Below are 14,632 nucleotides of genomic sequence, written 5' to 3'. Positions count from 1 at the left end.
TACAAAGGCCTTATTTGTAGTGTATTGACTATACATTGAAATGAGTGAGCTTCATACAAGTTTTAATCTAATTTCTGATGAAATTTTTTCCAAGTTGCAGTTTTGAACTTCAGTACACTATGAACTGTGCATATTTGGTTCAGAATTTGATGTCATGGGCAAAAAGGTCTGGTCTAGAGCAGTGGTTCTCAAACTTTGAGGGAACTTTACTCCCTCAGTAAGTTCTTGCGGGGAGGGTTTAAGGGGGACGGGGGTTGCTTTGCACTTTCAGAAGGCAGGGCTGCAGCAGGCTACAGGAGGTGCGGGGAGCACTGTGCAGGGCTGCGCAGTGCTCCCCAAGGCTTGGAATGTTAGCTAAAAGTGGGCGCAAAGCACCTCCTGCAAAGTGGGAGTGCTTTGTGCCTGCTTTTAGTGAAAGTGCCAAGTCTCGGGGAGCTCTGTGCAGGGCTGCCCACACCTCCTGTAGCCTGCTGCAGCCCTGCCTTCTGACCCCTCGCCCCCCTTAGCAATGCGATCCTGGGGATCATGTTGCCACCTTCCTCCCCTTCCCCCGCCCCTTAAAGGGACGGGGGAAGCGTTACACGAACTAGTGGGTTGCGACCCACCAGTTTGAGAACCACTGGTCTAGAGGGTAGAGCCTCCATTAGCCCGAAGATAATATCTGAAGGTCACCTGTTCGAGGCCACCGGCAGCTCCGTGAATGGTGAGACCTTGAAGCAGCTGACAAGCTAAGCTGAGTTATTCCACCTGCTCTTTGGTGTGCGCGAAGAAGCGTCTTGGCTGCCCTTCAAGTGAGTGATGAAGGAGCTGCTTGTCAGCCAGCATGGGTGACAACTGGGGGTCAGAACTGATACCAGACCGTGAAAGATCCATCTGAAATGTTGTGCAGTTCTTGAAAGATAGAACCTTTCTGTTATTGTAAAAATCCCCTCGGGGGTTTTGAGATAAGTGAACCGCCTTGAATAAAGTCAGAGGAGTAATCCGATGACCAGAAAGGTGGTATATACATACCAGTATTATTATTATGAGAATTTCACAGAGTTGTGTTTTTGTTTTGCTTAGAAGTTTTGATCTTTTTTGTTACATAGCAACACTTTGGCAAATTTGTACATACTGCCTTCTAAAGGCTAGGTATTCTTGCACAGAGAACATGTTTATGTAGTGAAAAGTATGCACACCTCATGAATGAACTGAACTTCTCTATTACTTGGAACTTTCTCTTGCTATGTTGGGAAAAGTGATCAGCCATGTGACTGGCACTCAAGTCTCACCTAGATAGTACATTGCTGACTGCTTCCTAGTTCTTAACAGCAGGATGTAATGCTAAGAGCCAACAGCATGTGCCCTGGGGAGTATCCTTTGTCATCCATGCTAACTTAAAAGGGCAGGCAGATCTGTTGGTTCACATGTTAGAATGGGATGGGAATGTAAGGGTGGTGTATACCAAAACTGAGTGTTGATGTGCAAATGCAGCACACAGACCAGCTTATCGGGAAGAGGAATTAATACTTTATTTTTCAATTGTGGGTCCTGTTGGTCCCTCACATGGCAAAGATTTTTCAACAGGAAACATAAATGGGTGAGTACATTTTGAGCCAATCTAAATTCTCTGCATTTTCTCTCTGTTCCTGGTCTTTTCTCTAGTCCCTACTTTAATAACATGTTCCCATGCATGTCTGGTTAGTAAGTTTGATTGTGTTTGGTGGGGCTTATTTCCAGAAAAGTGTGTATAGGATTGTAGCCTAAATCCCATGAGGCAAATGGCTCAATTTGGAGGAAGGAGAGGTTTTTCCACACTAGTTACAGAACAGAGTTGCATATCACTGAAAAAAAAAGGATTGGATTGTACCAACTGGAATACACTGTAGTTAAACTCAGTTAATACACTGTTAATACACATGTAGTTAATACACTGTAGTTAATTCTTACTTGATGATATAATAATAATAAGTTACAGTAGTAATATCTGTGAATATCCCAGGTTCTTGGGAAGGATCTTATATTCAACAGCCAAATCCGGCCGCCAAAATCTGGAGGACTGTGTATAAGAATGATGATAATTATAATCAGGACCAAACTTATTTATGATGTCACTTGCAGCATTTAGTCCCATGAGTGTGTTTTACATAAATAGGAGACAAAAGTCTCTTCTCTGATATGACTTGAGTACCAGGATAATGGCAGGAGCAAAGGGTTAAAGTCCCCCTCCACCCAATTAAGTTTGTCCCCTTAATATGTGATATTTTACCTACATGGGTATATGGCAGGAGTTCTTAGACTTAGAGTTCTTGGGAGTAAAACTCCCAAGGTAAGTTTGTGCAGGGGCAGTGAAAAAGGCAGTGACACAATCCTAGGTATGGGCTGCTGTGGGGCATGGGAGCTTTTTAAAACCTGCCTTACCTGCTGCCAGGGTCGGGGGATGCAAGGAGCCCCACAGAGCCCTCTGCTTGTAGGAAAGTGAAAATAGTGATTGCAACCCATCTACAAGACTATGCAAGATTGTGTACATACCTTTCACACATACTGTGTTTTCCCTTGCAAGCAATCAAAGTTGTACCTAAGTTACAAGCAACCAAATACATTCACCTACGCTCTTCATAGATCATGTTGTATATGAGTATACACAGGTGTCTTTCCGTCAGTGTAGGTGAAACATACTGCGTATCTAACCACATGCAGATGTTTTGCAATTTTGGTAGATATACATCTTCTGGTCCTGTTTATTTCAGGGAAACCTGGGTGCTTGTAAGCTGCATCGGATTGCAACCACAGAAAGACCCAGCCCCTTTAAAATTGTACTCAAATTTTGCTCCACAATCTTACAGTGAACAAAGTTTTAAACTTGCTACTTTTTGTTCAATCATTTTCCCAGATGTTTCCTGAAGTTTGACAGATGTACCATTTACTAGAAAGTTTCGCTCTTGGGAGTTAGAATGTTATGGACACGGTTGCTATAGACAATGACTGTAAAGTCGGGTTTGGAAGAAAACCTTATGCTTGCTTCTGGTTGAATAAGAATTTTTTCCCCAGACTAAAAATGATGGACTTGAGAATATCCTTTCATTTTCTCTTATACTGTAATCTACAATTTTTTTTCTTCCTAACTGGCATTAATTCTCTCTAAAACTGCCAAGTGTTAACACTTGCTCAGGAGCAGAATTCTGTTGTGCTAAAAGGTTGCACAAGTTGTTTTGGCTCTGTCTCTGAATCTTTAAGCCAATTAAGGTACTCAGGTTCAATATTTGACCCTGATTAATCTTTTTTATGATTGCCACCTCTTTATTACCTCATCTGAAAATAGATATGGAGAGACTACAAGCCTGCAGATATCTTAAAACGTGAAAAGGAGATGAGAACCGTAAAGGGGTCATTGGTAGGATATTAAGGTGGTTTTTTCTCTACCAATGGGGAAAAATATTTTTGATTAGTTATCATTAAAAGTCTTTATGTATTTTTTTACATTGCGTATAAGTGAATTTCGGATTTGAACTCAAATGGGAATGGTATTAGTTTTTTTTCTTTTCTTTTGTTAAGTTATTGGATGTGTACATGTAAAGATATATATTTTTCTAATTTTAATTTAGCCTCTCTTTTATTTTCCTGTTTACCGACATTATATTTTCTTGTTTTATTTCTTACTTGGAAAAAATAGTTATAGGACAATGTATCAAAATATTTTTGTGGTAGTGGGACAAAAGATCTCTTCTAATCTTGCCTCTTTAGACTCCAGCTGTTAATATCAATGCAGAAAGGTTTTAAAAAGCCAGAATGGCTCGGCTTGGCTCTGCTCCCCATTACACCCCTGAAAATTTGCTTCTTTGAGTTGGGGAATTAAATGGAACAGAATAGTTTGTGAAAGGGCTGCAGGAAGGAGGGAAATTACTGAAAAATCGAACACGCGCACATTTCACAAGTTGAAGTACCTTCTGTTTGTGCAACTGTACATTTACATCCAAATTATTGAACAAAGAAAGCATTATTTTCTTAATAGAGGCTAATTATTTTGTTATTTGGAAACTATATGTGTTCTGTCCATCAGGACAAGGGTAATTTCTTCACCAATGCAATCAGCACTGAACACTTTCGCTGACTGCAGCCTGATTACAAATCTACAAATTTGTACTCTGACTACCTGGTAAAGTATGCAGTATTCATAAATCAGATTAGTGACTTAAGCCCTCTTTTTATTTTATTGTTTATATTTGGCATATCTATAAATTGCTAAAATTCTGAAATTTGAGATATCACTTCTTGTGTACATTGAGATCTAATTCATGTATTTTAAAAACCAGGAAAAATCATTATAGTGTACACTGGTTTGATAGTGAATTGCTTATCATGAGCTTTTGTCTCATCAAAAAAGGTGACCACTTATGTGTGTAGTACTTCTTCCCAAGTGCTCAGAACACATCCCATACATTACTTAGAGGTGGTTGCATTTGCTATATGCTACTTGTGGACACCACCAGAAAGTCCTATTCTGTGGCCAGCCTTCTGTGTGTTGAGAAGTGATGCTTAAATGTCGTTATTGCACGTATTAGATGAAACATGTACAGTGTGTGCACATCAACAACAGTTGCTGTAGGGTTCTGTTTTTTGCTAGCTTATTTGTACCACTTTTGTGTTCAAAACAAAATTAAAGCAGTATGTTGTATTGATAGAAAAATGCCTCATGTTATACAGCAGGGGTGTCCAAAGTCCACATCATCTCTCTGACACTGTGTTGGGGGTCTGGGGAAAAAATAATTAATTTACATTTAAAATTTGAATAAATTTACATAAGTTTACATAAATTAATATATTAAAGATGAACTTGTATGAATGAATGAAGGTCTTGCAATAGCTCAAGGTCTATAAGAGGCCTTGCACAAAGCAAGACTGGCCTTTCCTTTGCTGCCGCTACTGCATCACAGATATGAAACAACAAGCAGTGGAGGGAGCCCTCATCCCTCAGCTCATGAGAGAGGTCAAACAGTCACCCTCACACTGAGAGCAGTTGTGTCCGGCCAGTGTGGGCTCCAACAAATCTCCAGAGGGCCAGAGGCTCATTGGAGACTGGGGGCTCCCTGAGGGCTGCATTGAGAGGCTTTGAGGGCCGCATGTGGCCCCAGGGCCGGGGTTTGGGCACCCCTGTTATACAGTGTCAAGGCGTTTGAATTTCATTGCCTACTGTGTGAACGCCAACAAAGGATAACAACTGTCCTTTTGGTAACAACTGCAGTGGTCACTAACTGAAAGTTTATACATGTTTACTTGGAAGTAAGCCTCACTAAGTTCAGTGTCTCTTACTCTCCAGTAAATACATATAGGAGGATTGCAGCCTCAGGGACATTACGCTCATATGTAATCTAACAGATCATGAAGTAGACCAGATTTATCATCTATTACAAAGAGATGAGACTTGAGCCTGGGGTTTCCAGCTATATAGCCTACCCTTTGTTTAACCACAGTACTTTCTTAGTGGCATGTGTTAACTGCTTTGCCTGGGGAGGTGGGAGCATACGTATCCCTCACATTTGCCATATAATTTGTCTGTGTTGATTGGATTGGAAGTTATACTTGGGATTGTCTTCCCAAAACAGGTCATTTCCTTTAATGTTACAGTTTACACCTGTAAAGTAATAAAGCACTGTTTGTCAGATCTCGTTCCTTTCTAATCCTCTTGAAACCAGATAATGAGGTTGAGCTAAGTTTCTTACTTCAGATACATAATACTTTCTAGAAAATGCACACCTAACTTTCATCTGTGTGTTTGCCTTCAAGGAAATAATTGCATTATAGTTTGCGTTTTCCTCTCCCCCTTTGAAAATGAGTGTGGGGGATTGATTGAACTTAAAATGTAAAATTGTGCCCTCAATGTGTGTACAAAATTTCACTACAATATCTTTGAGTTGGGCTGAGTTAACACATTAGAAATAGTCAGACAAACTTGCATATGGAATGCAGATCTGGTCAGTAGTTAATCCAAAAGCCACACTTTGCTCAGTCAGTTAAGATTGACTAGCAGTGACAGTGGATTAAACACCCACACCTGTCTGAGTAACACCTAGAATGGCCACTTGGCAAACTTAGCCAGTGTTCCAGGCTGCTGCTCCTCTTTCTATGCAACATAAATCACATTATGGAGAGCATCCTTGAGAACCAAAATAGTGCAGTGATTCTGGTGTTAGACCTGGAAGATCCAGGTTCAAATTACCCCTCAGCCACCAGGCTTTCTGGGTGACCTTAGGCATCACTATCTCTCAGCCTCACCTACCTCACAGGGTTGTTGTGAGGACAAAAGAAGGAAAGGAACTATATATTCTGTACCATCCTAAGCTCCTTGGAGGAAGAGTATAAAAATGTGAAAAATAAATATGATCTCCCTGTTTCATTGCTTGATGGCATAGTGCCATAGTGTGGGGGGGAGCAAAAGCCTATGTTTTAGGCTTATTGCTTTTACACACATGGACTCATGCATGTGCACATGCATACGTACCTGGAAAAAACATACAAATCTTTGTTCTGGGTCAAAGCTTTCCACAAAAGTGATGTTTTGCTAGCATTGAAGAAATCGGCATAGAAAAGCTTTCCTGAGACAGACTCTTATTTTGACATGACCTCTTCCTGCTGAGCTTTTTGTGCAGAAGACTGCTTGCCAAGTTTGTGAGGCCCAAGACTTTCTTGTGGGAGGACGCAGGGCTGTCTTCATGCTCTTTGGCAATGATTAAGGTGAGGTTAGTACAGAAAAGAATGGGGGGGGGGAGCTTTCATTTTATTCCCCAAGCCTTGCTTTTTCAAACCAGATGGCAATGCCATATTTTCAGCTGTAATTAATTTAAACTCTTAAGTGCTGAACAGAGAAGTGTATGAGTGAATCAGTAGCTCTGCTTTGGAAAAGCAGTAGTGATTTTCTTTCCAAATATGCATCAGATTCATGCTGCTAGCACTTTAATTACCCACCTCCAAAACACCAAGCCACAGAATTTACTGAACAGTGAACTGTTTACTGTCAAACTTAAGAAACATAAAGGGAGTTATTTATTTTTTAATTGGAAAGAGAGGATCAGGTGGTAAAGAACTGTTGTAGTCATCATGTAACAGCCTGCAACATGTAACTGCATTTTGAAAGCCAGGGTGAGGAGTTGTGTGATCTATTGAACCATTCACCTATCACTTTTCCTACACAGAATAATCTCTATGATGGTTGAGGTGTTTTGTGTTGTTTTTTGTCACCATGAATGCATTAATTGGGCATCCAACACTAGTAGTTTTCAATAGAAGCACCCCCTCCCCAAGAAAATAACCTCACATTTCAACATTGCAGCAGACACATGTTTTTCTGCATGGGGTTTATTACTCTGAAGGAAATAATGAATATATGAAGTAGCTCTTCTTGCCAGAATTTCTCCTACCTTTGGATAGGAGCGAGATGGATCTAAACCATTTTCGTTTAGTGTTTTTCCTAGAAGAAAAATTGCAAGAGAATTTCATTTTGGAAAAAGGAAAGAAGAAAAACTTGCTGTGACTGAAGTTTTTGATTTTACGTAGTTATTTGACAACTTCCTTTTAGTGGGAATTTTGCTGGACTCTGCTATTTTTTGTAGTTGCCACTGTGCAGAAAACATTCCTAATACACAGGTTCATAATGTGTGAGAGAAATGGAGCTGTCATTTCAAATTTTCTGCTTTGTTGCCATCCTTCATGTGAACTTTTTACAGTGTCCAGATTTTCTTTTTAAATCACTTAGTTACAAGGCAGCTTGTATAAAACACCCCAAAATTTAGCATATGCTCAAAATCTCCAAGATTGCTTATAAGTAATCTTGAACTTATACATGACTTTACATGACTACAGTTGCTTTGCCTGTATGGCTACATGCCAAATTATGTTGCTAAACCGAATTCCATTTACGGCCCTCCCCCTGCCTCCAATGGTTCAGCAGGCAGCTGACTTTCCTGCTGTAAATGTAAGGAGTTGTATGTGATTAATTATAATCCCAGAAGATAGGCAATGTGTGACCTCTGTTCTGAGTTTTACTTTTGTGTAGCTCCTAGGCTCTTGTTCAAAATCCAAAGAATTACAGATTATAAAGAAAACAAAACACACCAAGTGGAAATTTGGTTATGGATTAAACAGTGAGTAATGATATTTCGTGTCCATCTGTGGGTGAGGAATAGGAAACCCAGATTGCAAGGGAAAGGCACCCTCATAGCAACTGCCATGCAAATGCCAACACCATAAGTTCTGGGGCAGAGAAAAGACTTTGTTTCCATTCCCAAGTTACAGGCATTACTAAAATTGGAGCATGACGATACTGTGACTCACTTGTTTTATTTAGCTGTGTTCTATAGGTGAGGGTGGGATGGAAAAAAGATGGCTCCTTCCAACCCTAACACATTGAGTGTACATCCCGGCCCAAGCCCCCAAACTGGAAAGTGATAGTGAGCCTTGTCTCCAGTGCTCAGAGGTGCTTAATATTGGATTAGGGTTTGTATACATTTTCAGTGAAATATCTCTTGCATTGTCTCAAGAATCACACACATGAACCTATATGAAATTTACAGGGTAACATTTTGCTTCTGTAAGATAAATCTTTAATTATACTGGGCATTCTGAACAGGCAGGTGAGGAGCATGTATAATATGGGTGTCGAATTGGTTGGAGTGCTAAATTCCCTACTTGGAAGGTAGTTGGGGAATCACAGTCATTTTTTCTGTCAAAAATGCCAGTTACACTCAGACACTAACAATGAGTAGTCAGAGAATATTGTTCTGCACCTTTGTCATTGTGACAGAGTTCTCTATATAAGATTTGATGCACGCAGCTGCTGTTTCTGGGTACAGATGCTGTTGTCCACAGAATATTGCACAGAAATGAACATGGGAGGCTTACTAGACTTATTCTTGCTTGCAACTATTTTTTATGACACATACATAATTTATTATATGTGTCTCAAATAAAAAGACATCCTTCACCTTGCATTAGCCCAAATACCGTAGATACTCGCCTATAAGGTGATAAATTTGCACCCAGAAATGATGGGAGAATCGCCCCCTCGTCTTATCTGCGCAGTCACGCAGGCAGACTGAGGGGGCGAGGGGCCATCTGCACCCTGCCTCATTCAGGGAGGGACTCTGCGGAAGGAGGGGCAGCGGCGCCTCTTGAGGTCTTGCGTGGGGTTGTGGGATTCCTGGCAGCCTTGCCTCCCGTCAGGTCCCCCCATTGTGCAAGGACCCGGAGGAGCCCTGGAGGAGGCAGGGCGGTGGGGGGACAGCCTGCTGGCCTGGCGCTCCCCCGCGCAGCTGCTGCGTGCACACTTAAATCCTGCTGCCGATCCTGCAGCATCCTGCGCTGCCTGCTCCCCAAGAGATGCTCCCTGGGCAGGGGCAGCGTGCCTTCCTCCGTGCCCAACACAGACGCAGCCGTGTGCTTGGGAGTAGGCAGCACAGGTTGCTCCCTGCCCTCCATCAGTCTGGTGACGGCGTCAGTGGCAGCCAGCAAGCCCCTGCTCCGCTCCCTGCCTCCGCGCGTGGCAGGACTTAAGTGAGTACATGCAGCAGCTCTGAGTGGGCGCGGGGGAGCGCTGGGCCAGCAGGCTGTCCCCCCACAGCCCTGCCTCCTCCAGGGCTCCTCCGGGTCCTTGAGCAATGGGGGGACCGGCTGGGCGGGAGGCGAGGCTGCCAGGAATCCCAAAACCCCACACAAGATCCCAGGAGGTGCTGCTGCACCTCCTTCTGAAGAGGGTCTACATCTGAGTAAATCAGGTGCTGCTTTCCAATTTCTTTCACGCCCCTTCACCCCCCCCCCATCTGACTTCCTGCTTGATGAAATGAAACCCCATGTGCATCTAAATCTCCCTACTGTGCAGTGTCTTCCCTGGGCTCCCCAAGACTCCCTGCATGAGCTGGCGGAGCTCCCTGAGACTCTTTTTTTGGAGTGTGAAAAGCTCCAGTGACCAAAACCGTTTGAGAACTGCTGTACTAAGAGTTTAAATCGCAGGTTGTATAAGGAAATAGTGTTGCTAGTCTGCACTCCAACTATCTGCACAAGGCTGGTTGTTGCTTGTGGCTCTAATCTAGGTTATGCTTCTGGTACTTTGGGAGCTTATGTCTTCACACCAGACATTAATGTCCAAAGTGTCTCTTGCACAAACATGAGACTTGCTAACTGGACAACTGGTGGGAACAATTTTTATGTCTGTTAGGGTTGTTAATGTTCTATATGTGAAACAGCAGGGAGGGAAATGCCTCTATTCCTGTCCTTCCTCTCTGGCTTGTTACGGTCAATAGGGATTGATAATGCAGTAACACATGGATAAGAGACACCACTCCCTCAGGAGGAGTGGAGTCTTCTGTTCTGGTGCTGCTGAATTCTGTTCTGTAATCACAACCAACTATCCTGCAAACTAGAGTTGATGGAAGAACGCCTATACCCAAATTTAAGGAGAGGTCATCCCCTCCCCGTGTGCATAGGAACATAGTCAAATGGGAAAAGCCAGCTGCCTTATACTGAAAATCAGACCCTTAGTCCAGGGGTGTCCAAAGTTTTTGGCAGGAGGGCCACATCATCTCTCTAACACTGTGTCGGGGGCCAGGGAAAAAAAGAATTAATTTACATTTAAAATTTGAATAAATTTACATATATTTACATAAATAAATATATTAAAGATGAACATATGAACGAATGAATGAAGGTCTTGCAATAGCTCAAGGCCTACAAAAGGCCTTGCACAAAGCAAGGCTGGCCTTTCCTTTGCTGCCGCTACTGCATCACAGACATGAAACAACAAGCAGTGGAGGGAGCCCTCAACCCACAGCTCACACGAGAGGTCAAACAGTCGCCCTCACACTGAGAGCAGTTGTGTTGGGCCAGTATGGGGTCCAACAAATCTCTGGAGGGCCAGAGGCTTATTGGAGACTGGGGGCTCCCTGAGGGCCGCATTGAGAGGCCTCAAGGGCCGCAAGTGGCCCCAGGGCCGGGGTTTGGGCACCCCTGCCTTAGTCCATTTAGATCAGTCATGTCAACACAGACTGGCAGCAGCTCTCCAAATTTTCAGACAAGTCTTTTTCTCTGTTCTAATTTGGAGATGTCAGAGATTGAAACTGAGATCTTCTCCATGCAAAGTGTATGCTCTGCCACAGAGCCATAGCTATGCCCTACCTTCACTAATAGAGTTACCTCCTGTTGATGTGTCTCTTCACACTGATGTGTGTTCTTAGTTACCCCACACTTTTCTTCTGCATTAAGGATACAATGTTGTTTAGGATCTGAGCAGCAATGGAGGCATAAGGAATCAAGCTAGCTTGCAAGTGAGAATCTGGAAGGGCAGGGTAGGGGATAACGCTCTACTCACTTGTAGCAAAAAGAAAGGAGTTATTCTCTCCTGTTTATTGTTAACTTCTCAGATTACTGATGCAGCTGACCCTTTATGGATCCACTATGTGGTATGGATGCCAAACAAGTGACATGTGTTAGCAAAATACGGTACCGCTTTTGCCTTAGCTGTGGATATGGAGGCATTTACATGCCAAAGTTTTGTTTACTTGTATATTCCCACAAAGATTTTTTGGTTACATCAGTATTACATATTTCTGGCATAAACAGACCGTAAGAGATTGTATTCTAAATTCTGCAAAGGGCTACATTTAATCCAGTGCACAGAAGGACCAAATTGGAAACTTTCCAGAAGTGGTTTGTGCCTTTGCTTTTCATTGGTAGTCTTCACATTTGTGCCCTTTCCTTCTTGACAGTGAGAATTCATATGAAGGTAGTAGTCTACCAGGCTGCACATGCCTATGTTCGTTTATTTATGATACGTCACTGGCCTTCCAGTTTAGAAAAGCTGTCTTTCCTTGTACCATGGAAGTACAATAGCAGTAGGCTCCCAGCAATAGACTTCCAGAAGAATTTACAAGTTTAGTTGTAAATTAAACCTTGCAAGACGTGTTTTCCATGTAGAAATATTACGACTGAAGCTTACCTTGACTAAAAGTTGGTAGTACATCTAATGTCAGAATGCAAGTCTTAGAAACCAAAGGCAACTGAACATTATCATACTGTTTTAGAAAATACTGTGACTTTAAGCTGATGTAGTTACCTAAATGATATACTTCTCAAACTTTTTTTGGACATCTGTTAGTTCTGTATGCTGTTATATTCTATGAGAAGAAAACCGTTCAACAATAATAAGTTGCATGCAATATTTAAAATTAGACCCGCTTGCAAACCTTTTCTGCCTCACCTTTTGTTTTAAAACTTTCTTGATGGACATTGGAATGGATTCATCCAAATGAAGGAAGGTTTGGCATGAATCTCAGTTGCTGCAGTTCTTCACAGATAAAGTTGTGTTTACTACTGGGTTTTTAACTGGGTGGCCTCTTTCAGGATAATTATGTTTGTATATAAACAAATCAAGTACATCAGTTTATTTCCTTTTCCTGGCTTGGACTACACTCTTTTCTTACACAGAAAAAGTTAGTTTTTACGAGTACGCATAGACATAAAATGTCAAGTGTAGCTTATTGACTGTGCGAGGGAGGAGATTCTTAAGTTTGGGTTTTCCAGATAGAGGATATTGCTTGTGTGTCTAACTAATGTGTTATGTATTTGACCTATAGGTTTACTGTGGTAATAAATTTAAACAACTAAATAAATGTAATAACTAGGTATGTAGTTTTTTTGTTATAAAGTCTGTGCTTATGTGTGTTTTCTTGTTTTCACTATGTAATTAGTACCATTTAGTGTTTTAAAACTTGGAGACAGTTAATTCAAAAAAAGATTCTGTGTCTGTAGGTTTCCTGCCTGATTCTTCTAGGTTTTTCTGTAAAATTGAGCAGAATTGCTATATAAGTCTATTCTAGTATTGTGTAATGGTTTTAAGAATGCAATAACTGGCATCAGGATTACTCATTTCCTCTTCTAGTGTTTTAACTACATATATTAGAAAGGTGCAGTATAATAAAATGGCTCCTCTTGCAAGATGTTAAGACCTCTGGATAGAGTCAACAAGAAGGATTTCCAGTTGGCTAAGAAAACAAAACACATGTCCCCTTGAAACTTCCTTTTCTGCATGGATTCTGCTTGGCTTCAGTCTTGACTCTTTAAGAATTTTGACCATTAAAGTCATACTATGCTGCAGTTCAAAATAGGAAAACGCATTTTGTCTGGCAGGCTAGGATGTTCAACACTTGACTGGAAAAGTATCATTTAATTGACCGCCGAATAAGCTTCTGGCTGGCACTCTAAAATTCTGGGTGCCTTTATTGAGCCATGTACTCAGTCTGAGGCCAAATATGAAAGCTAACCACCTACTTGACGCTTCTTAACATAACTGAATGGCAAAGAACTAGAACTCTTGCCTGCCACAGTACTTTGTGAAAGTTTGTTTGCCACTAGTTTAGTTACACATTGCAGGCCTATGTGTACATTTTTAGTGGAACAGAAACTGGTACTTGGCTGCAAGAATAGGTGTTAATGGGTTGTTTTTTTAAATTTGTGCTGGAGGTCCCATCAGAAGAGAGCAAATTTTGATATCCTTACTAGTTTTTGGACAGTTAATGACTACTTAAATACAGTAGCTTCCAGAAAACTAAATTCAAGATACACTGACAGTGGATCTTTCAGCAGAAATTACTGAAAAAAATATTAGCCTGTTGCAGGCCTTTCAGGATGGTTAATCATTGAATAAGAGGAAATTGTGAAGTAGGGAGTTGGGAAAGGAATCTTGTGGGCATTTGAAAATGGGCTATTAGTCTTGCCATACCATTATATGAAGAGTAATGATTGTATTTAATTAGATTATGTAAAGAGCAAATTACACAGGTATTTAAAGATGAAACCTTCTGCAGGGTTCCCCAACCTTTTGGAGCCTGTGGGTGCAAGAGGAGTTCTGAGAAGAGATGGAGGGTACCATTGGTTGCCAACAAAATGGGGCCTGGCCCAAAGTAACTGTACAGGAGGCAAGCACCCATCCAGGTACATGAGCACACACACATTTTCCAGTCATCATCCACTACCAGTACCATCTCCTCATCTTGCCACTATCATGTTACCTCTGCTGGCCCTGCTTGTCACGCTACTCTTTGAACGTCTGCTTAGCCTGGTGTGCGGTGGTTCTGAGGGGAAGGTAGTGAAAGAGGATGCGTGGACAACAGGAGAGGGACGTGCTGTATGTTTCACCCTTCCTCTGTGCTCCTTCAGTCACAATGAAGCCTACATAGCAGGTGGGATGGAGGCTAGGCTGTGATGGCAGCAATAGGAGGGCATCACCAGATTACTCCAACACATTTGGGACTCCTGTCCTACTGAACCTACACATGCAATAAGAATGAGATGGTAGGAAGGACTTCATTACTTCAGGCAGGCTTTCAGTGGAACTTAGGGCAAAAGTACAAGTGGCAGTAAACATGTGATTGTACCTGCTTGCTTTTTGTAACTTGAACAGCAGCTATGAGGTCCCCACAAGGATCACAGCAAAGGGTTCTCCCTCTCCCATTCTGCAGCCCAACCATATTTCCTCCCACAGCAGCTGTCATTTAAGCAAGCAAATCTGCCCCAATTGCATTTTTAACATAAGATGCCTTTTGGCCCTTAGTCATGATGAACTTGAGTGAGAGCCATATTTGGCTGGGTTGGATGACACTTTAGCACC

The 14,632-nt window shown here is 41.9% G+C and overlaps 1 protein-coding gene across 3 annotated transcripts in view; it reads left to right on the top strand.

Moving 5' to 3' along the window:
* The window catches only part of VGLL4 (vestigial like family member 4), a 108,724-nt gene that overhangs the window by 78,425 nt on the left and 15,667 nt on the right, over nt 1-14,632 (top strand). The window contains exon 1 of one of the 3 annotated variants that reach the window (XM_066617212.1): nt 6,633-6,711. The exons of the other annotated variants lie outside the window; for them this stretch is intronic. The gene's annotated coding sequence lies outside the window, so the exon portion shown is untranslated. Of the gene's footprint in view, nt 1-6,632; nt 6,712-14,632 lie in introns of those variants that run through there. 3 annotated transcript variants of the gene reach the window in all.

Source organism: Tiliqua scincoides, chromosome 2 (genome assembly GCF_035046505.1).
Source record: "Tiliqua scincoides isolate rTilSci1 chromosome 2, rTilSci1.hap2, whole genome shotgun sequence".
In the NCBI taxonomy this organism is placed as follows: domain Eukaryota; kingdom Metazoa; phylum Chordata; class Lepidosauria; order Squamata; family Scincidae; genus Tiliqua; species Tiliqua scincoides.
The sequence above is the reverse complement of the archived record's forward strand: the minus strand, read 5'-3'. Positions and strand labels throughout refer to the sequence as shown.